This window comes from Coturnix japonica, chromosome 3 (assembly GCF_001577835.2).
Source record: "Coturnix japonica isolate 7356 chromosome 3, Coturnix japonica 2.1, whole genome shotgun sequence".
Classification (NCBI taxonomy): Eukaryota; Metazoa; Chordata; class Aves; order Galliformes; family Phasianidae; genus Coturnix; species Coturnix japonica.
The window spans coordinates 50,532,960-50,555,307 of record NC_029518.1 but is presented as its reverse complement, the minus strand read 5'-3'; the positions used below and the strand labels follow the sequence as shown (position 1 = coordinate 50,555,307).

Here is a 22,348-nt window from a genome sequence, read left to right as displayed (position 1 = left end):
TCCAGTCTGCTTTCTCTTTTAGTCAGTATTAAATTCATTAAGCAGAAAAGATTTCATTTTCCAGACTGTGGAATGGAAATAAGTGGAAAAGGTCGAAACCCGGATAAAGTGCAACTTTCATTCAGCAAGAGCACACCAGACTAGACATTTTTTTTTCTCTAAATGTGAGATGACCCAGCGCCGAAGTTAGATTTCAACTACACAATCTTCAGAGGTTCCTTCCCACTCCAGAAACTGATTCTGTGTGAATACATTGAATCTAATTTAGCAAAACATGTGATACAGTGCTGTCCAGAAGATCAGTGGTTTGGCTGGAGGAAAACTGCTACATCTCTAAGGAAAAATACTACCTTGATAAAGGAGCTTGCATGTGCCAACAGCCAGCACAGGGCAGACAAGTTGAGTCAGAAAAGAGTTAATAATTGATCACTGGTCTTTGATTAATATTTCCTCATAGTTTTAAAACAATATAAAAATAAAAATAAAACAATATAAAAATATATATATATAAATATATATAACAATATATAAAAATATTTTTATATAAAAATATAAAAATAAAAATAAAAAAAATTTAAAACAAAATAAAAATAAAAATAGTGAAATTTACTGCTAACAAAGCTGGGAGACATCATTTATGAAGAGGAAGACCAGAACATCATTGCAGAGAGTCTGGGTGCTCTTGAATTCCAGAGAAAGAAGTTGGGTAAACAACTTAACAAATATAAATTAATTAATAACATAATGATAGCCTACCATCAAATTGGAAAAACAATGTTTGGAAACCACATGCAGAATAGAAGTCTTAGATGTCTCAGTTAACCACATAAAACCCGTGTGTTAGAAAAGAACTTGTAAAAAAAAAATTAAACTGGAAAACAAATTTGTCTAACCAGCAGAACAGTGAGATTCTGGAAAGTTCAAATAACTCTGGAGAAATTAAGGAGAAAAAAAAAATCAGCTAAGTTTAAGACAAAGACTGGACAATCTATGAAAAAGTCTATGACATGGTGGCCTGGAAGAGAAAAAGAAGAGAAATCTGCCACCTAACCTGAAAATACTAATATCGATCTCTTCACTTGCTGCTTGTTTTTTCACCTTTTCCACCACCTGCAGGGATACACATGGATTATGTGACTGTGAGACCAGCTGAAGAAAATCAAGATCCATTTCTTCATTTACACATCTAAGTTATTTAAAAAACAAATATGCTGAGTTTGGAATAGTCAAAAGAGCTAAAGGAATACAACCCTTGTGTTTTGGATTGACTTAGTGCTGCTCCACACCCCTCCAAAATCAGCTAAAGTGCATCTCATTTTCAGTACTCAAGGGGAAAATATGCATATGAAATCATGTTAGCCATCCTTAAGTTAAAGAGTAACTATTATCAGTGCATGCTGCTGAAGAACAAGTGAGCATGTATGACTCTAAAATCACCAGTGAGTTTACAGACTCGAGAGAGAAGGGGAAAAACAGCATGAAGAACATCCTTGAGGGCAAGTGACCTAACAACTGTGTCATGACACGCATTTTAGAAAGAAAGAAAAAGATTAACTGCCATGGTGAGCTAAGTGATCCATTAGACAAAGCTGCAGACAAAGGAACAAGTTCCTTGCTGTGTTTGTAATTACTTGAGAACAAAACAGTCTAGCTAAGATACCAGAAGTGTTTGACCCCAAAATACAAGGTCACTAGGTTGTGCTCACACTGCTGGTCTGGTTCAGAGCAGCAGCACAGTGCTGTCCTAAGCGTTCCGTTTTACCACCCAGCAGTTTGGTTTGGAAAGTGGCCTTAGCACATTCAAATCAGACTCTGTGCAAAGTTTCCCCTCTCTGCACAGCTCACCCCAGTCCATAACGGAGAGAGTAAGGGAATGAACTGGTGAGTGATCCTTCAGACAACATAGGAGATGGGAATATCAAGGGAACAGATTAACTCAAATCCAGAGTAAAATACCAAAACCATCAATTATTTTGATATATCAGGTGGCGATGCATCTGCTTCAGCCGACTGATTTGCTGATGTCACATGGAGTTACCCACCTACATAATCAAGTACATGGAGACAGAAACATTGTATCTCCAAGTGAAGATTGCATGTGAACAGCTCCATCAGGTCTGTGATAACCACTGGTTAGGAATTCTTTGTTTAGTTTTTCAAAGATGAATAGAACTCAGTACAATAGCTGTACCTCAGTGAAGTGATGATTAACGTCTCCTTTTTGTAGCAGATTTATACCGTCACCAAGATTCCATATATGTGCTCTACTGTTGGTACAAGTTTCCCTTGAAGATACAAGTACTAACTGAGAACACAACAAGACTTTACCCAGCAATTAAATTGGTTACTCTGGAGAATTTTATTTTATTTTATTTTATTTTATTCTTTTTATTTTATGATCCTATTGCATGATAGATGTTATTCAGAAAATATAATATGTCACAGATCAGCAGAGAAGGAAGATCACTCCATTCCTGCTGTTCTACGATCCATACAGCTGTAGGAATGAGAAGATACTGTAACAAGACTTAAAGGCACCAGGAATTAGGTTTACAGTCCCCCACACCAGTTCCCACAGGCAGATGTTTGGAAACATAAAGTGCTCTTTGACCTTTAAGATTGTCCTCAGTGTCCTTGAGTTACAAAACCTTAGCACACATTTCAATTTCAACTGGCTAGCACTGATAATTTATGGCTAAACATCTCTGGGTTTTCCCCCTCAATAGTTAGTCTAGAATTACTCTCACAACATTGCAAAGTTTGGTCAGTTCCAATTCTTGATTCATCTTGTCCATTTCAATTACATTATTGGATCATGTTAACTTCAAATCACATAACTGCTTATCCACACAGAAGGTGTCTACACAAGCTATATAATATGGGGCCCAATTGGAATAATTTAATATGACTGCACCAAAGTATTTAAGACCCCTTCTTCACATACTGCTACCCTGAGTTTCTACTGTTCTCCTGTATCCCAACTCACTGAAAATGAGTTTATTCTGCAAGTGAGTAGAACCATTATTAATTCTGCCTGCATTTAGCCCTAGCTCACAGTACGACACCTGCTCTTTCCTGCTACTGCTTTCCTCAGGCCACCTTGTTTGTGAGTCTGGAACATGGCTCTAAACAAGTTCTGCATTGGCATGAAAAATGTGCTGCAGTAATTATATGGACATGAAATATGGGTCTGTGCAACACTTCACTACAACTCATTGCAGATGCAGGAGATGCTCAAGGTTCAGTAACCACCAAGTCACCATCTTCACAGCATCTCTTGGCTGCAGCACTCTGCTGTCCTAGGAGGCATTAAATATAGGGGCTCCAGGTGAGAATAACATTAGGCATTCTATGGGGCCAGCTTCCACATCTGTCTTCTCACAGCTACTGTGTGCTCAGCTGCACCAGTGCTTGACCCATTTACAGTTGCTTCAGAGAGAATGAAGCCTGAAGAATTACTTACATCCTCCAGTTGTAGCAAGATCTCACAGAACTGAATATCCTTTTTTGAACTTAAGAGGGAAATACAATAACTATAGAAATCCATGCCTAGTGACTGGTGGAAAACACAAACTATCTGTTAGAGCTCAGCTATCAACCTTCATTAACTGGAGGCTGGTAAGTCCCTTCATAATAAGCCTCCTTAATAAAAGGAAACTTTACACGTCCACTTTCTTGCTGTTGAATTTTAAAACTCAAATACTTTTTTAAATGGTGTTACAACCCAAAAATGGACTTAAATAGCATTAAGCCACAAATCGCATTTTTTGAGCAGTGTTGTTTTGTACAAAATTTGTAAATAAGTTGGTCTCCCCACCAACAGTGGAATTTTTGCCTTTGGTAGTTATTCTGCATCTATGTCAGCTACTAATCAAAACAGCGCAGTAGAGAGGCATTCTCTGACACTGAAGAAGAGCTCGAACACCCACTCCTTCGAGGTGCTTGGCAACACTTTGCAGAACGAAACAGTAGTATATTAAGATCCGTGGAGCCAATAGGAAATGACCAGAAGCTTTTTTATCCAGGCTTCAGCACAAGGTAAATATTTAATGCATTTTTGTGCTTTTTTTTTCTCATCACTTTATTCTCCTTTTCTGCCAAACTGTGTATTTATGGATCCTAAAAAAGGTATAGAAACATTTAACTACAACAAGCAACTCTCTCATCATGAGACTTTCAACCCAGTGTTGTAGGATTGGTGGCTGAACTCAGTTTTGGTCAAGCACTTTTTAAAGATACTCCTACTAAAATATTTACAGCACCTAATAGCAAGTATTTCTTGAAACTACAAATTGATGAACAATATTAGCTGTGCTCATGTCTTGGATAGCTGTGTTTTAGCCATTTATGTACATGTAGCCAAACATATACACTTACTATTTTGATTTGTTTTCCAGACATGCAAGGCAACATCCACATTTGGGAAATTTTAGTCTTGAGCTAAACTTGCAGTCCCACTTTCCTCTATGCCTTCCAAGCCTGCTGCATGGGCAGTAACAGGGAGAGAGAAACACACTGAAACAACAAAGTACAAAATCAGGTCGTATAAAGCGTATTACTCTAACTAGAGATTCCCTTGGGCAAATGATTCAGGGCTCCTGAAGCTGGCATGGGAAACTGTACTAAAGCACATTTTATTAATGAATACCCTCCCCCCCAACCCCCAAGTTGGTAAACACTGAAAGCAGACAGATGAAAATAAAGACATAGGCAGTTACGTCTTTCACCTACCCTACAAGGTGGCTTGTCCCGCAGTGACACAGTGCCATCTAGTGAGCCCTTCCTTAAGAAAAAAAAAACAACAAAAAGCACGAAATCATAGAATCGTAGAATCACCGAGGTTGGAAAAGACCCACAGGATCACCCAGACCAATCATCAATCACCAATAGTTCTCACTAGACCATGTCCCTCAACAAAATGTCCAAACATTCCTTGAACACCTCCAGGGTCGGTGACTCCACCACCTCCCTGGGCAGTCCATTCCACTGCCTGACCACTCTTTCAGAGAAGTAGTATTTCCTAACGTCCAGTCTGAACCTCTCCTGGTGCAGCTTGAAGCCATTCCCTGTAGTCCTATCACCAGTTACACAACAGAAGAAGCCAACTCCCAGCTCACTACAACCTCCCTTCAGGTAGTTATAGAGAGCAGTAAAGTATCCCCTGAGTCTCCTCTTCTCCAGACTGAACAATCCCAGCTCCTGCAGCTGCTCCTCACAGGGTCTGTGCTCTAGACCCCTCACCAGATTTGTTGCCCTTCTTTGAACAAAATCATACCTTGAGATAAGCAAACCCTATATTATATCATGTGAGAGTGGTGAAATTCTGGCAGGCAACCTGCTCCCACCTCAGGCTGTGGGTCTAAGGCAGTAGCCACTGGGAGTTTTGGGATGAAAGCCATTGCCACTTCACTAACCAGTGCAGGGATAGGGATCAGGGAACGATGTCAGGCCTCAGTGCCTGGCCTGGGCAAGCCGGAGGGTAGCAAGACTCATCATCAGCTTGCCAGCTTCTGGCAAGACAGCAGGTAAGGTCACTTTTACATGGGCCTTGGGGACCCTTAAAAAAATAAAAAAATAAAAAAAATAAAAAAAAAAGAAAGAAAAGAAAAGAAAAAAAGAAAAAAAGGAAAGAAAAAGAGAAAGGGAAAAAAATAAGGAAGTGCAGCTTCGACAGATGTAGCTGAGGTTCACTTTGCCATCACTTTGCTTCCCAGGGTTTAATTAAGCTGCTGCTGCACTAAATAATGGCTCCCAAGAGGCTGCAGTACGTCAGTGCTGTTAAGAGCTGGTGCATGAGAGACTGTGGAGGAAAGCTGCAGCTCAGCACCAGAAGCAGCACTGCCATCCCGAAGAAGCAAAATTGCCCAGCATAGATGACTTTATAAACAAACTGATCTCTTGGTGCTGATAAACTCAAAATATGACTTACACCTGTCCTTATGATCTACAGTTCAGCACATGACCAACCCATTTTGGCAGTAGATGTTGATAGGGACTGCTAGCTTTTCCTCATCAGTAAATTGCTATTACCAACTGAGAGGAAGATGAGTAAGGTTTGACAATGCCAAATCTGGGATTGCCACCATAGACCACACTGAATCTGTGTTTCCTCGGGCACAGGAGCACTGCCCAGCTTCCATCTCTGAATGCACTCCGTGGCCAACCCAGTTCCTGCTCGAAGGAACAACCCAGAAGAATTAAGTCATACTCTTTCTTTTCCCCTTGCTCCCCATTCTTCCACAAAGAAAGCCCATGGCACCTTAGAGGAACAAGAACAGGGGACTGGAATGTACAAGGAGGCAGGTATCCCTATAGCACATCTGTCCAGGTTTGTTCTGTATGTGTGAGTTTTGGTTTGTTTTGTCTGGGTTAAAGTACATTAATCTTGAAATTTAAGTAAGTAACCTTCCACAAATACGGTGAGAACAGTCAGCAAAGAAAGCAGACAGATTCCAAGTTGAGGTTCCAAATGTAAACTTCAGCTTTGCATGCATGTTTTGATACCTCTTATCTCAAGGCAATTCTGTCTTGATATTGTCATCTTTTACAGACAGGAAAAGTGAGGACCAGAATGAAAAAACAGCCAGCCAAAGAAATAAGATAACTAAATAGCAGCCAGGGCACTGAGGTCCTAATCTGGTAAGGCTGGAAGACAGCTTGCCATGGCAAATAAGTGGTTCCACCAGCAAAGCAGGAGTAGTTGCCTGATACTTATACGGATAATCTAATACACTGGATACATCTAATACATATTAAATAGTAGCTTGAATGAAAAGCATGCCTTTAACCAGGGTGTTCCAACCTACCTGAAATTCAAGAAATATCTAACTAGACCTTCCTTGTGGGTTTCCACCAGTGAATAACAGAAGATGTTGAGAACCGGTCCTACCAGTCACTGAATCCCACAAAGATGTACTTAGCATGCAACCTGCACATGAAGGCAAACGCTGCCAGCCCTCAGGACTCAGAGACCTCAGCAGGTTTGGATGCAATTGGAATCAGCACAGGATTGTTTATTTTTGCTCAGTTGTGCTGGATGTACCATTTGAAATTGCAATGTATTTATCATAGTTTCAATAATAGCACCATAAAACCAAAATGGGTAACAGAAATATCCTGATAACTGAACAGAAACTGAAAGTTGATGTATAAAGAGCATGTAATATCCATGTTAAAGATTTCACGATTCACATCAGAAAGAGTAAATTTTTATGTTTTGACATAAAAATTAATGAGAGAGCACTAAAATACTGAACACTGGAGAAATGTAATATCTCTCAAAACTACAGAGGGCATTCCAGAACACTAGCAGTACCTTTCTTCATCACCTTAATAGCCTTGTTTCAAATCAAAAGTCCAAGTACTGAAGTTAAGCATTACTAATACAACACCATTGCAAATGAAAAAGGAAAGGCTCCCCGTAAATTTAAAAGCTAGATCCTCAGGATTTTCTCAAAGCCTGGGGAAATATTCCAAGAAGGTTAATGCCTTCATTTTTGGTCTGAATGAGGACAGCAGGATTAACCACATAGCATGGATGAAAGGAGGATCTCCAACAGGGAAATTCTCTCTCTTGTTGCAAAGAGAATGCTGGTGATGAAGGTATATATATTTTTAAAGAATTAGCAGTAACTGTTCTACCATATTCTTTCAGTGAGAAATGAAAACACAGAACAAATAAAACTGCTAATGCGTTACCAGGTAAGAACTAGCACACATTTGTGTTTGATGTCACTTTTCCTCACTGATGCAACAGTAATTTTATCCCATTACTAAACATTTTTCCATTCAACTGAAAATGCTTTCTGGAAAACTATGGTTTGTATACAGAGCCTTGATAACTGCATGATCACACACAGTCTGAAAGGTCTTTTGAGAACAAGGGGGAAAAGGCTTCCCAAACAACAAAGAAATGGACCTTGAAGGCTGAAAAGTTTCAGATCCAATCTTTGTTCAACATTGTCATGTAATCATCATGAAGAAAAATATCATACTAAGTAACTACAGACTGGATTACATGAGGTACGCAAAGTCATCCTTTGCCCTATTCCATTCTGGCAAGCTCCCACTTTGATGGTGACAGCCAGGATTAGGAGTAACCTTCATGAAGGGTGTGAAAAATTCCATCTGAAAGAGGCATACATGGAATCAAATTACAAGTACAGCCCAACTTCACACACACGAGTATAAATCAGGAGTGAGTAGGCTAAAGGCAGTGGAATTATGCTGCTGTAAAGCCCATAAAAATGATGTGCCAGATCCTTAATCTAATCAGTTTTGGTGTAACACATAGTAATGTCAAGATTTCTTTTGAGCACATTTGTTTCTTTGTTCTGTTCTCTTCAGGATTTTGTAACAAAAGCAGTATCATCACTTCATTATTTTGGCACATCAGAAGTGTAAGAGGATGGAAAATAATATTAGCCAAGAGAAAAAGAAGCTGATTTGATGCCCCTGAATCATGATTTATACTCAGAAGTGAAAGGTTTGGAGATCTGTTTATTTTTTTTTATATAATTGCTTAATAAAACAGTTTCTCTGATTTCTGTAGCTAACAGTTCTACATCACTTTCTTTTTTTAACTGGATAATTTTGTACCTGATGGGTGTATTAATTATGAACAGAACCAAAGGGCTTATCTAAATCTTTGATCTTCTCTGTGCCCCAGTTTCCCATTTGTAACACAGAGATCACATTTTTCTCACCCCAGAAGTCTGCTGGGTATTAGTTCATTAACATTTTAGGGTGCTTTGCATATCCTCAAGTTATTAAATTAGATTATTGCTGATATTCCAGTCCTTGTTTTAGAAATTAATTCCCACATATTGGACTTCTGAAAGAAAAAAATAAATTACTTGGAAAACTGGGTTTTATTTCTAGATAAGCACATTCATCCAGCATGACCGTCCTTGCTGAAATCCAGCAAGTCTCAGCAGGAACAGGATCAGCTCCTACTTTCTCTCCATCTCCTGGGTTCCCTGACTCAGACCAACAAAACTGACACCTTCCAATTGGTACCAGTATTTCTGCATTTACATCCTTTCTTGAGGGAAATTGCTTACCCAACACATTCCAAAAAGCCAGGCTGCCCCTTTGTACATCTTGCAATAGCTTTCTTGCATATAGGAACATTTAGACATTTCTCCTATTTTAAGTGAAGGGCAAGGCAGGTTGTACAACACCAGCTTTAAGTCAGTTTACATATTGAGAAGGATCATCTATTGCCCAGTATATGTCAGCTCTACCTGAGGGAAAATGAGAATGCACAGGCTGCCAATTTGCGTAAGTGCTACAGAGTACTACACTTCGTAGTGCCTAAATTTAACACTTTTACCCTAGGAGTAACAGTGGTATTTTCCTGTTTAATCCACATTTGAAGATAAATGTTGGATCCAGGTGAACAGAGCAGGAAGAAGATAAGCCAGGAGCTAATAAAGAAATGCTTATCCAGCTCAGCATGAAGACAAAGCCAAGCTGAACTGATACTTCTGACGTAGTAGACAACCAAAGCCTAGGCTCAAATCATGAACAAATTACCTGGTAATATTTGCTTTGTATATGAGTAGCCTGTGTACTAGGAAAAAGGTATTTGAAAGTGTGAGGCAATGACCACTAATTCATCAGGGCCATCTGCAAGTTGCCAAGGGCTTAAACCCAGGACAGCAGAAATTACCATGGTGAAGATATTCATATGCCCAAAGTTGGTAAGGACAAAGAAGACCTTTCTATGAAAACAACTGTCATGCTCTTTCTTGAATTATGCAATGTTTTGCTATTTTTCATATAATATATGGCAACTGTGATTTTATATTTGTATCCTAGCACATCTCCTGATTTTCTACTGTTTCTCTATACAGTATAATAACTTCAGGATATTATCTTTGTATGCCAGATTAAGATTCCCATTCTTCATTGCCACTATTGAAGAGGCACCTCAACTCAGCAAAATTAAAGATTTTGTCTTAAGGTAATAGTATCTCTGAAAATTCATTGTTTGACACCAATGGGATATTTAAGCATATACTTGAATTTAAGCATTCAAGTTGTCCTCTGAGTTCAGTCAGAATATTGTTTAAAAATAAATTTGTAGTTAGCTCTGTATACAAACTTATTTTTCTAATATAATATAGCTGCTATGGCAACAATCAGTTGCACAGTGCTTCTGGTGAAAGGCAGCGTGCTTTGATTGCTAAATGAAGATTCAAAGCTCCAGAATTAAATTGTTTTATTAAGAGCTAATGTTCCTTCTGTTTGCTCAGCAGACCGCAACAAGTCTTTATTTGCTCTGATAAGCAGCACAAAGGCAATGAGTCTACAGCATGCTCTAACAAACAGCTTAGCATTGCAGAATAAATAAGAGATTGCCTTCCTGTACACTAGCCCAAAGATGACACTATGGAGCAGATACTCAATCTACAATTAAACCATTTTTACCTTGGTGAGGAAATCTCATCCCCTTCAAAACTTAACACCTAATATACTGCATTGTGCAAATGTTAATGATAATCAGGTTATTTAATTCATCCTGCTGAGCCTATAGCATACTGAGTGTGCACCATATGAATTCAGTTTTTATCAGAGCCCTGCAGAGCAAAGAACAAATATGGCATCAACTTGTCCAATGAAAGCAGGGAAATAACTTCATCTAGCCAGAAGAAAAAAAATATGTATGTGGGACAGAATAAATAAAAAATACTAATGAAGACAGAATAGGGGAGGAGAAATTATTGTCTGGCTTGAATGTGGCGGGCAAGTTTATATCATACAAAGATTCTTTCACTGTATTCAGAGATCACAGCCTTTCTAAATCACATGCTTTAGAAATGCTCTGAAGGCTGCTCCTGGACTACATTTTTGGAATTTGAAAGGAAAACTCTTCCCCAGTAAAATGTCCCCTTGACTGAGCTGAAGTGTGTTTGGGCTTTTGAACCTTCAAACTATCCCAGCCATTTCCCTGCCATGAACATGCCAGGTCAAACAGTGTCAGAGGTCTTTCCTTGACACCCAACAGCAAGAAGTACACTCTAAGTCTCCAAGAGTATAGCTAGAAAAAATAGTATGCACTGTCTATAGTATTTTCCTAGATGGATCATAGAGTCATTTACTTAGGTAATTTCCATGTAAAAGAAAATATCCTTTTTAATAATATAAAATAAATAAGTAAAAAGACGAAACCATTTGAATAACTGCTACTTCACAGTGGTTACAAAATACCACTTTAATTCTGCTGAACTAAGCTATCTTTGAAAGCTTTCAAATGGGCACACATGAGTGGAAAACTCTTTTGGCTCTGCTAACGAAACATTTTCTGTTAAATCAATTGTAACTTATAGTCTTCCTCTGTTTTCAGCAGATAAAATGTTTTACCGCTTTTCTCTACATTCTTCTTTCATACTGCTGTGCTTCCTTTACTTACAGTATTTAAGTTTGTCTTTCTCTGGCCAATCTGTAAACCTGATAGTCCAGAGTCCAATTCTATGCTAGTCAAGTCTTATATGACTGTGAATATCACATATCTTCCATTAAATGGCACTACTTTAAGTCTCATCCTATCCAAGGGATGCTAGGGTAAAAAAATAATAAGATTATAATTTGTCACTCAGAGATGCCTGAACATTTAAACAAACGCAGGTTCACATCATTTACAGGCAAATTACCAAAATTATGGTGTTTCAAATTATATCATATCTTGATCTGTTCTAAAACAAAACTAAAACTTCAGGGACATGAGTCCCCCATGGAAGCAACTTTCCTGCTAGAGTTTCAGTGCTTCTATTTCAAATTTGCAGAGGCTAATTAAAGGATATAGTAATAACATGATAAAAATCTAAGAAAAAAATTTTTTGGATACTAGAATATGGTTCAAGAAATTTGTGAGCTTTCGGTAACTATATTAAATTCCTATTTATGATTTTAAAACATTCTCTTTTACTGTCTTTAGCAGAGGACACTGATTCCAGTGGTCTGATGAAGATCAGTGGGATACGAGATAGAAACCAGTATCTCCTCCTTATCCAGGTAAAAATTAGAGAATTCCTTGGTTGGAAAACATCTTTGACAGCAGCAGAAGAAGAACCCAGAAGATAGTTTTTCACAGATCCTGGATTAAAATTAAGGGTGCTCTCCAGCCACACACTTAGCACAATTTAAATGGGTATATACAATCGCAATGAAAACTTAATATTCCTTTTTTTTTTTTTTTTTTTGACATTAATCAACCTCTACAGAAGCAGCACAACTGTTCCATCCATTCCTCTTCTTTTTTTTTTTAGTTCTTTTTGTTATAAACACTAGGTTTATATCCATGAAAATTCAATCAAACAAAGAAAACTGAATAAGAACAAGATGTAACTTAATACATGACTGAAAGAGAATTGTCAAGAGAAAGAAAAGAACTATGATATCTTCTCTCTCCTAGTAAGTTTTACTTAACTCTCAATACATTTTTTTCAAGAAGTTTTCAGTTTGCAGTTCAACACTTCTAAAATATCCCATAATCTTAGGTCTCCCCTCTCACTCACTTACTGCCAAGGAGGCTTATAAATATCAGAATATATGCTTACTCAAGCAAAAATCTGGAACACACACAGCACTGAAATGCTTTTATGGGTAAAATTTTTGTGGTGCTTGAAAGAAGAGATATCAGATGGTCTTAATTCTGCAAACTAAGGAAAACTATTCCTTGAATAAACATTAACCAGGCAGAAAGAAAAATCCATTGCTTGTCTCAGAAGTCTGTGAAAGTTGGGATGTAGAGGAGATCTCTGCTGGGGAGTTCCCCCAACCTCCTCCCATCCCTCACAAATCAGTCAGCTCAATGTGCCCTTCGTGGCTGAATTTATATTTAGAAGTTAATAAAGAATAAAAAATAGCAAATCATACACTCCCTCTGCTTTAGGGAAACCAATGTGCTAGTCAACGGAAGATATAAATAATCTGGTGACACAACAGAACGCCTCATCCGGTGGCTGCAGTACAAACTGCTGTCCACTGGCCAGCAGATCCGCTGAATGTACTTCATTAATCTCTTTTCCAAAGCAATGGATTCTTTTTCTGGGAGCTAGCCCAGTTCACCGAGGAGTCATTTTTTCCTCCATCAGCTGAGATCAGTCACCAGCAAGTCATCACTTTCAATCTGGCCTGCGTTCTTCACTTGTGGCTGAGACTTTCCAGTAGTGATGCTGCAGCTGGCCTGCAGGAAACACCTCCGAACTCCCCCTATTCATAGTCTGGGCAGGGCAGAGGAAGAAGAGAGCAGGCAATCAGATACACAGTGATAGGAAAAGTGTGATCTTCCTTTCCCTTGATAACACCATCTTCTCCTTTCAGCTTCAACCTCTAAAATAACATCAACAAAAAAAAAAAAAAAAAAAAAAAAAACCAAACCCAAAAAACACAGAAAACCATTCAAGATGTCACGCAAAGACCTACAGCCCTGAGCAATGTAGGCATAGTAACTCCCTGCTCCTAGATGCCTACTCTCTAAGCAAAACCTATGGTCTGGAGCATACATTAATAGTCCAGAGAAACTGAACAAAATCACTCAGTGCAGGAGAAGAGCCAGTTTGGATTCCTACTCTGACAACTGCAGGGATTTCTTCTAAAAGTTGCATTTAGGTCCAGTTAGGTAAACTGAACATGCAGTCCTAGGAGCAAGAAAATTAAAATTCTGTGCACTCAGCTCTCCTGCTTTGTCACAATTTACCTTTAGGGAACATGAGTAAATTAAAATTTTATCAGGGACGTTCATACTATTTCCATACAACTTTCTTATAAGATATAAGATATAAGAATAAAGTAGCAGTACATCCAGGCACACGCTTGAAGGTTTGAGGGATCTGGAATACTTTGATGTTAAATGCAGAGAGGACAATGGGCCTTCTGAGACTACAGGTTTACATAGAGGCTAAGCAGGTACCTGCAAATGGTGATGTAAGAAGCTGCTGTCTAAATAGTATTAACTTCTTGCCTTGTCCATCTAAAGCCTTTGATGAGTATGAGCCTATGAGTCAGTTCAGCTACAAAAGTGCCATCAGGCACGGAAGTCTGAGTGAGGGCATTAAAAGAGACTCCAGAGTGCTTGCATCCTGGTTGGACCCTTTCTGTTCTACCCCAAGGAACGTGGACAAGCCAGCAAGGCAGTGTAAGCCAAGGAAATTGCCAAAAGGTACCATCTGCGGTTCAAACTCCTAACACCACAAACATGATTGAAGGTGGATGGGAACACAATAAAATATGATGGGCTTATAGGAAAGCAATTTTCATATTTACTGTTTTCCAGCTGGATTATGGGATAAATGTGTTTATTATAAGACAGGCTTGTGTTCCCAGGGAGCTCCTCAATAGGGTGGAAAAAATCAGGGATTTTATTTACTTACATGCTGCTACCTCTGAACTCTCAGAGGAGCTAAAGTAGCATGAAATGAGATTCAGAGTACTCTGGAAAACTGTCAGATAATGGGATTTGAGGAAAAGCACAAGTGTTTATACACACACTTCTGTGTTTAACCACCATCACAAGCCCTAGCAAAAGATACATAGTGCTTCAGGTGTTAAAACATCTTCTTTGTGAAAATGTAGACTGCAAAGATCCTAGTGCAATTGCATTGTATAGAATGAGTACCTGTGTGTCCATTTACATTCCTATCACAGTGACAAAAATGAATTTGTTTTCCCTTCCCAGGTACCTCAGAGTCAGTCACAAGTTGCAGAGCCTTCTGTTGGCTATGCTATTGCTGCAGGCTTGGACTGCAGCAGCGTCACAGGCCAAGAACTGGTGCTGCCTGATGCCTTTCTCTCAAGTGACATAAAGTGGATAAGGTAGACAACTGGTTCTTGGTAGCAACACAACTGCTGGTGCTTTTCCTGGCAGTTTCTGTTCATGCTGACAATGAGTTTCTTCTCCCACAGCCCTAGTATGGCAGAGAGGAAACCCTACAGTTGAAGGTATGGCCTGATCTGCCTCAGTTTGCACAGGAGTACATTCAGATCCCCCAGGATGTTCTCTTTGCCAGCATTTCTTTGTAACCATGCCATATCTTACTCTGAACTATGGGTGGAGGAAAGCTTTTACAATAGAAAGTACCACCCTAAAAATAGCATAAAGCAATACATTTTAAATTACACAGAACAAGAGCAGTGCCCCTTTGGAAACCGTAATTTCAAGGTAATTAGGGTGTTGTTGAGGAAGAAGTCTATGACCTTACTCACATTTCTTCTCAAGAGCAGATAGGAACGTATCACGAATAGGTTGCTACCAAGTAGAGCCACTCCTCATTCCCGGACTGCCACCTCTGCCTTACAACAATGGGACAAAGAGCAGTTGCGGCCACAGCCACCCAGTTTAAGGAGCTGACAGCCCTTTTATCACTGTGAACCTGTGACAGTGGGACAGTGGTGCCAAGAGTCAGAAATAGAAGTGCTCCTTTTATCACACGAAGCAGAACGGGCTTTGCGCTGCACAATGAGGTGCCAAAAGGTCCACGGGCAGGATGGGGAGATTCCCCTCACTTCTTGCAAAGCTCATCACTTAGTTTTGACGTTTACAAGAAGTGCAGGGAAAGGTTTCTCATTTCCATGTGTGGCAATGTGACCCTCACCTCCCAGTTCAGGACACGGTTTTATAAAGATTACCCTGCGCTGGATATATCCTGAGGAAAGGCTGCAGTGCTGTGCTTTCTGGCCGTTGTCTGAAAACATGAACTGTGTTAACCTTCTGGGGGCTTGTGGAAGTAAAGGGGAAAATGAGGCAGGCACTGATCTTGCAAATACTGTCACCTTTAAACAATACTTTGGTCACACCATCTAATGACTGTCTTTACACCTTTGTCCCCACTCACTGCAGTGGAGGACTGTCTCTGACTGAAGAGCTAAGAACTGGAGCCTCAGTACAAAAAAGACATGGAGATTTTAGAAAGGGTCCAGAGGAGGGCCACGAAGATGATCAGGGGGCTGGAGCACCTCCCCTATGAGGACAGGCTGAGGGAGTTGGGTTTGTTCAGCCTGGAGAAGAGAAGGTTGCGGGGTGACCTCATTGCAGCCTTTTAATCATATCGTATCATCATAGTATCATAGTCTCGTGCGGGTTGGAAGGGACCTTAGAGATCATCGAGTCCAACCCCCGGGATTCGAGCCTCTGTGTAGCAACAGGCTTTCAATACCTGAAGGGAACTTACTCCCAGGAGGGGAGTAAACTCTTCAAAAGGGCTGACAATAGCAGGACTAGGGGAAATGGTTTTAAGTTGAAAGAGGGAAGATTTATGTTGGATGTTAGGGGGAGGTTCTTCACTAGGAGAGTGGTTAGGCCCTGGAACAGGCTGCCCAGGGAGGTTGTGGATGCCCCATCCTTGGAGGTGTTCAAGACCAGGTTGGACGGGGCCCTGGGCAACCTGATCTAGTAAATGTGTATGTTTGGTGGCCCTGCTTGGCAGGGGGGTTGGAACTACATGATCCTTGAGGTCCCTTCCAACCCGGGTCATTCTATGATTCTGTGTGATTCTGTGTGGAGCTGCAGATTTAACCTGTGCTCAGCCAAATTTCCTATAGTGACGATCAAAGGAAAAGTAATGAGAATGGGCTGAGTGCCTGAGTTCTGCAGGGCCAGTCGGAGCTCTGAGACTGTTCCTTCAACCAAAGCACCACTGTCCCTAGCAATAGAGAGACATCCATTAACACTGGATGAAGAGAAGACTGGAAAGTCCTTCCTAGGACTGGAGAGTACTTTCCTCATTCAAACTTACCCACTGTAAAATGGATAATGTATAAATATGAATCAGTCTCCCCTACAGAGAAATGAGAGTTACTCCCATTCCTGTCATTTCAAATGGAGGTCTTTACCATTTTGTATGGTCTGCAGGCTCAGAATTGTAGCCAGTGTGCCCCAGGTGTGGAGCCACGACTCAATGGTCCATGTGGGTCGCTTTTGACTTGGGATATTTTCTGATTCTATCCTACTTTCAAAACATGACAAACTGCTCACTGCCGCATACAAAAAGAAAACAGATTTCACACAAGGTCTGTGAAACCCTGAGCAACTTTCAGGCTAGATAAGAGAGCACAATCCTGATTTGGCATGACTAAAGCTCCTGCTGTTCTAACCAGGAAGGGATTAGTCCATGCACAGTCACTGCTTTGAGGACAATCTCATTTCTTAAATTTAACCAGTAAAATAATTCAGTAGTATAATACTGTGAATTAATCACCAAAAATATCTGACTAGGATTCAAGGGAAAGAGCTTTTTCGAAAGCAATCAAAATCTGACAGTATCCATATGGCAATTTTGTGAAGTTTAAGTCCAGCCTTTAGTGGCTGCTTCCTCAAGCAAAATAAACTGAGCACCACTACAGGCAGTGAAATTCAACAAAAAATTCAATACCTTTCAGAATATTGCTGTAGATTTCAGAAATTTTTCTGTCCCAGGCATGGATATAAGTCAGCTCTTACTTTTCCTCTGTATTCAGGTAATACTCTACTGTTGATTTGAACACTTTCAAAAGCAAAAATGACCAAAACCTGCAAAATGTTTTTTTGTTGTTGTTGTTGTTTTGGTTTGGTTTGTTGTTTTTTTTTTTGTAATTTTTCTTCTGAGTTTCCGCTGAGTCTGACTCTCACTTAAATTCTCTCTTCATTACATCTATGAATGCTTGCAAATACTGTCTACTGGTGCTTTATGGTTTTAAGGAATATAAATGGACCTACAAGATCCACCTGTAGCAAAACAAGAGCTACCCAGATAGAGCCTGAATTGAAGAAATTTGCCCTCCCAGTAACACACACTGAAAGTTTTCATTCTTTCTTTTTATATCTCAACTCTGCTCTAATTCATCCCTATCAGAGGCACAGCAGCCTCTGCGTTCCAGCAGTGAGCATTTTCCAGGATGCTTGGCAAGCACATAAACCACATTACAGCCAGTGGAAGGAATAAGCAAGGTCATTTAAGATGGAAAGCTTCTGCTTCTCCCTCCAAAGAGATTGCCTTCCCTGATGAGACTACCCAAGCCCTTCAGGATATGGCTGCACAAGGCAAAAAAACAGCCTTGCAAACCTTTGAAGAGTGTGTCTTGCAGATATTAAATCATATTCTTTCTGTAAATTGCCTTGGTAGCAAGCTGAAAAGTGCTTCACACTTCTAGATGTAAAATGTGCAAAGAGGCTTAATTAGCTAAATTCGATATATTGCTTTGAAGATGGGAAGACCTCTGAATGAAGTTCAAAAAGCAGATAACCAGTATTCATCTTTTCTGGTATAAAACTATAAAGAGTAGATAGATGTAGCAGAAAAAAAAAGTATGCCAGAAAAAGAAATAGCCCAATCATAGGATTAATCTTCAAAGTTTTACTTGAAACCTCAGGGATTCTTTAGAAACTGGTATTTCCAAGCTATATCTCAGTTGGAGATGAGATTTCACTGTGTACCACTGACAGGCAATTCAAATGGGACATTATTGTAAATATTGCTAGAACACAATGACATTTACTTCCAAAATTGAAAGACTTGAATGTGATGTTTAAATAAAGAATATTTCCAACAGCTTCCTCAGAAAGTTATCTTCTTTATGTCTGTCCAAAAACATAACAGCTCAGCGAACAAAGCTGTTTCTGAAGCACAACTATACCCATTAAATAATTTGTATCGGTAGATAACACTAGGGAGAAATCGTTTCTCATAGCAAAACAGCAAGTGAATCTAAGCGCATTGCTCATTACCAAATATTGAAAGGAATAGAAAGATTAAGAAAAGGTTCAAAACAGATAGAAATGCAACATTCATGTCCAAGCTCCATAAACGACAATAATCTAGCCAAACCTCACGAAGAGCAACTGGAGATGTACTTTTCTGCTCAGTGATCAAAAACCGAGCCCCTCAGGCAAACTGCAAGATACAGCGATTAGCAAAGCACATGCCTACCTTGACTACTCCTTATTCCTACTGACCTGGTTCTGATCCCAACAGGGACAGTGATATTGATTAGACCCCTGGGAAGAAAAGAGAATCATAGGGAGGAAGACTGAAAAACAGGACTGAAACATGAGCTGATCAGAAGTGGACATCAGTATATCATCTCAGCTGAGAGGAATGTGACCTCCTCTGACTCTTATTCTTAAAATAAGGGAAATGAATTATTTAGATGAGCCTGCAGTACTAAGCACTACAAATAAACGGCAGATTGTGCCCCGAAGAACTCACGAATCAAAACTATTTTTCTTTTGGGTTGCTCATGGAAAGAACTTGATCAGGAAGGCAAAGTCTCAGACCAGGGCAAGATTCTCTTTGGAAGCACATAAATCAATCTGCTCACCCTTCTTACCAGAGCACTACTGTACAAATGCTACATATCTAAAGGCTTGTGCACAAACATACATTCATTGTTTAAAACATTTCACCAAGAAATAAAGCAGTCCGAAGCTTTCCACAGTAGTTAAGTCATGAAGAAGAATTACAGAGTACTAATAGAACAAATTCCTGTTTGAACAGTTGAGAAATATGTGTTGCAGGGTGTTGTTTTTCACTCATACCATATGATTCAAGTCATAACCAAGTGGAAAAGACACATATGATGCACAGAAGAAATCTGCACTGTGAATGTGAAGAAGCAGAGCTGACATCTGAGTACTGAGCACCCATCTGGAGTACTGCATCCAGGTCTGGGGTCCCCAATACAAGAAAGACAGGGAGCTATTAGAGAAGGTCCAGAGGAGGGCCAAAAAGATGATTGGAGGGATGGAGTGCCTCCCCTACAAAGATAGGCTGAGGGAGCTGGGCTTGTTCAGGCTGAAGAAAAGAAGGCTGTAGGGTGATGAAATTGCAGCCTTTCAGTACATAAAGGGAGCCTACAAACAGGAGTCAACTGTTTACAAGGACAGATAATGGCAGGACAATATGGCACTGGGCCGATAATAGTAAGACAAGGGGAAACATTTTTAAGTTGAAAGAGGGAATATTTGGGTTGGATGTTAGGGGAAAGTTCTTTACTAGGAGAGTGGTGCTGGAACAGGCTGCCCAGGGAGGTTGTGGAAGCCCCATCCCTGGAGGTGTTCAAGACCAGGTTGGATGGGGCCCTGGGCAACCTGATCTAGTAGATGTATATGTTTGGTGGCCCTGCCAGGCAGGGGGGTTGGAGCTTCATGATCCTTAAGGTCCCTTCCAACCTGGGTCATTCTGTGATTCTGTGACAAGGGGAAATGGTTTTAAGTTGCGGGAGGGAAGATTTAGGTTGGGTACTGGGGAGAAGTTCTTTACTTTGAGAGTGGTAAGGTGCTGGAACAGGCTACCCAGGGAGATTGTGGATGCCCCGACCCCGGATGTGTTTGTGGGGCCCTGATCTAGTATTAGATATGGAAGCTGGCAGCCTTGCCTGAGGCAGTAGTGTTGAAGCTTGATGATACTTGGGGTCCCTTCCAACCCAAGTCATTCTATGATTCTATGATCTGAAAAAAAAAATAAATTGTTAGCTTACTGTAAAAATGTATTTATGGGCTACAAAACTACTCCTTCCCCTCCTTTCAGAGGAGAGTAAAGTTCTGGTAAGAAAACAGCACAGGAAGGACACAACTTCCTAATCAAATTTCCACTACCATCTTATCAAAGCTACTCAGTGTCCTCTACATGGCTCCAGGATCTCTGTGTAAAACGGTGACTGAATACAGCCATTAAGAAGGACTGAATTATCTACTTTCAACTAGCAAGTACTCGTGTGAAAACATGGATATTTCAGCACAAGAATCCCAAACAGAACCTGGGTTTACATTCATCTATTTATATCAACAAATATTTTGGCATTCATCCTGAGGACAAAAGCTTGCATTTTCAGCAGGTAAGCACAGTAACTCACTCAAGCCAAGTCAGTACAGAGAAGTTCATATTTAAAATTTAAGGCCAGATTAGGAAATGTTTTTTTTCAATTTAAGTTTTATTAAATAAACACTTGAAAATGTTATTTTGCAGCTGCAGAAAATGCTACATCTGCCTGACTTCTGTATTGAGGGAGCCAAAACTGAAGAAAAACAACAAATCTCTCCATAGCAGAGGGTAAGCTGGCACTGTAATATGCAGTGTTCCCAAAGGAGGAGAAAATTCAATTACTAAAATGGCAGCATAATCTTTATGTTATTGCTTTAGGAACTTGGAGTTAATTGGACAAGTTTAGCGCTTTGTGAATGAACGTGCCCTTACTTTGCCATAGTAAATGGTCTGTAATTACTTTCATTTCTCTGAAACCAGGAGATAGCTTTTCTTAGCCTTACTCTGACAGATGCCTTTTGCTCCCATGGGGACTTGCATAGGCCGCATCATTATAGTAATTGAGTGCTTCACAGTGCCTCTCATACACAGAAAAATGTTGTTCTTTCAACTTGCACATAACCGTGCAGAGCTCCACACACCTACACATATGCAATGAAGATGCACGAGCACTTACATCTTATGCACTTTAGCATCTCTCCATCTCCCTAAACAGCATGCTCCTAAGAGGTCATAGCACATTCAAAGGTGAGACAGCCTCGTGCCCTCTTCCATGGAAACACTTGTGCTTTCTTGGAAATGATTAAGCCTCCCCCATGCCAGAAAGAGGCATCATTAGCCAGGCTCTGCTCTGGTTAATTCATTTGCTGAAGAAAGAGGAAGTCTGCAAGATGTGCTCCATCACCTCGCCTGTTTCAGAAGGGAAAACTTGCTCTTTGAAATATCAGCCCAGCAGTGTTATAGCAGAACCATTTCAACTGAGCTGCTGTTCTCATACAAACTGAGGTTCTCTCATGATCTCCAAACCCTTTTCAACTGCTTCTTTTCAGGAGACAGCACTGTCTGCACACAATTTCTGGATCCACAGTCTTATTTTTGGCAGCAATAATATGCACCCAGTTAACTCAGTCATACAATATTATTGCAGAAGTTCCTTCTTTTCTCATTATGTACTGCTCCCCACTAAATCTCCAGCTGTTTCCAGTGGGGATTTTACACATTCTAGATCAACAAAGCCAGTGCACTGAGGTTCCTAAGCACAGGCATTACTCCTGTATTGCAAAACAAATACTTATAATGGAAGGAAAGATAATTCAACCTAAAAGATCACCAGGACTTTCTAGGACTATTCTGAGCCCCACTTAGTCCTTTCATTTAGCTTTCTATAGCATATGTAACTACTAACTAAGGTAGAGAATGGGACTCAGGTCTTTCACATGTTTTACCTAAGTTAGTCGTGAAACTTCATTTGGCCCAGTAAGGCAAGAGTGAATTTCATTTTACTCCCTGGAAAATAGGCAAAAAAAGAAGTATTTGTAAAAATTACAAACACTGTGGGAACAGGGACTTAATTTCCTTTGAATACAAACATTAGAACTGATCTGCCT

The 22,348-nt window shown here is 39.9% G+C and overlaps 1 long non-coding RNA gene across 1 annotated transcript; it reads right to left on the bottom strand.

Annotated features, from left to right (window-relative positions):
• Positions 1 to 6,987: 6,987 nt before the first annotated feature.
• LOC116653232 lies at positions 6,988 to 15,380 on the bottom strand. The gene is made up of 2 exons (XR_004306759.1): positions 15,211 to 15,380; positions 6,988 to 13,229 (listed from the first exon to the last, which is right to left on the bottom strand). It is a non-coding gene; the product is annotated as an uncharacterized LOC116653232 (long non-coding RNA).
• Positions 15,381 to 22,348: the final 6,968 nt, after the last annotated feature.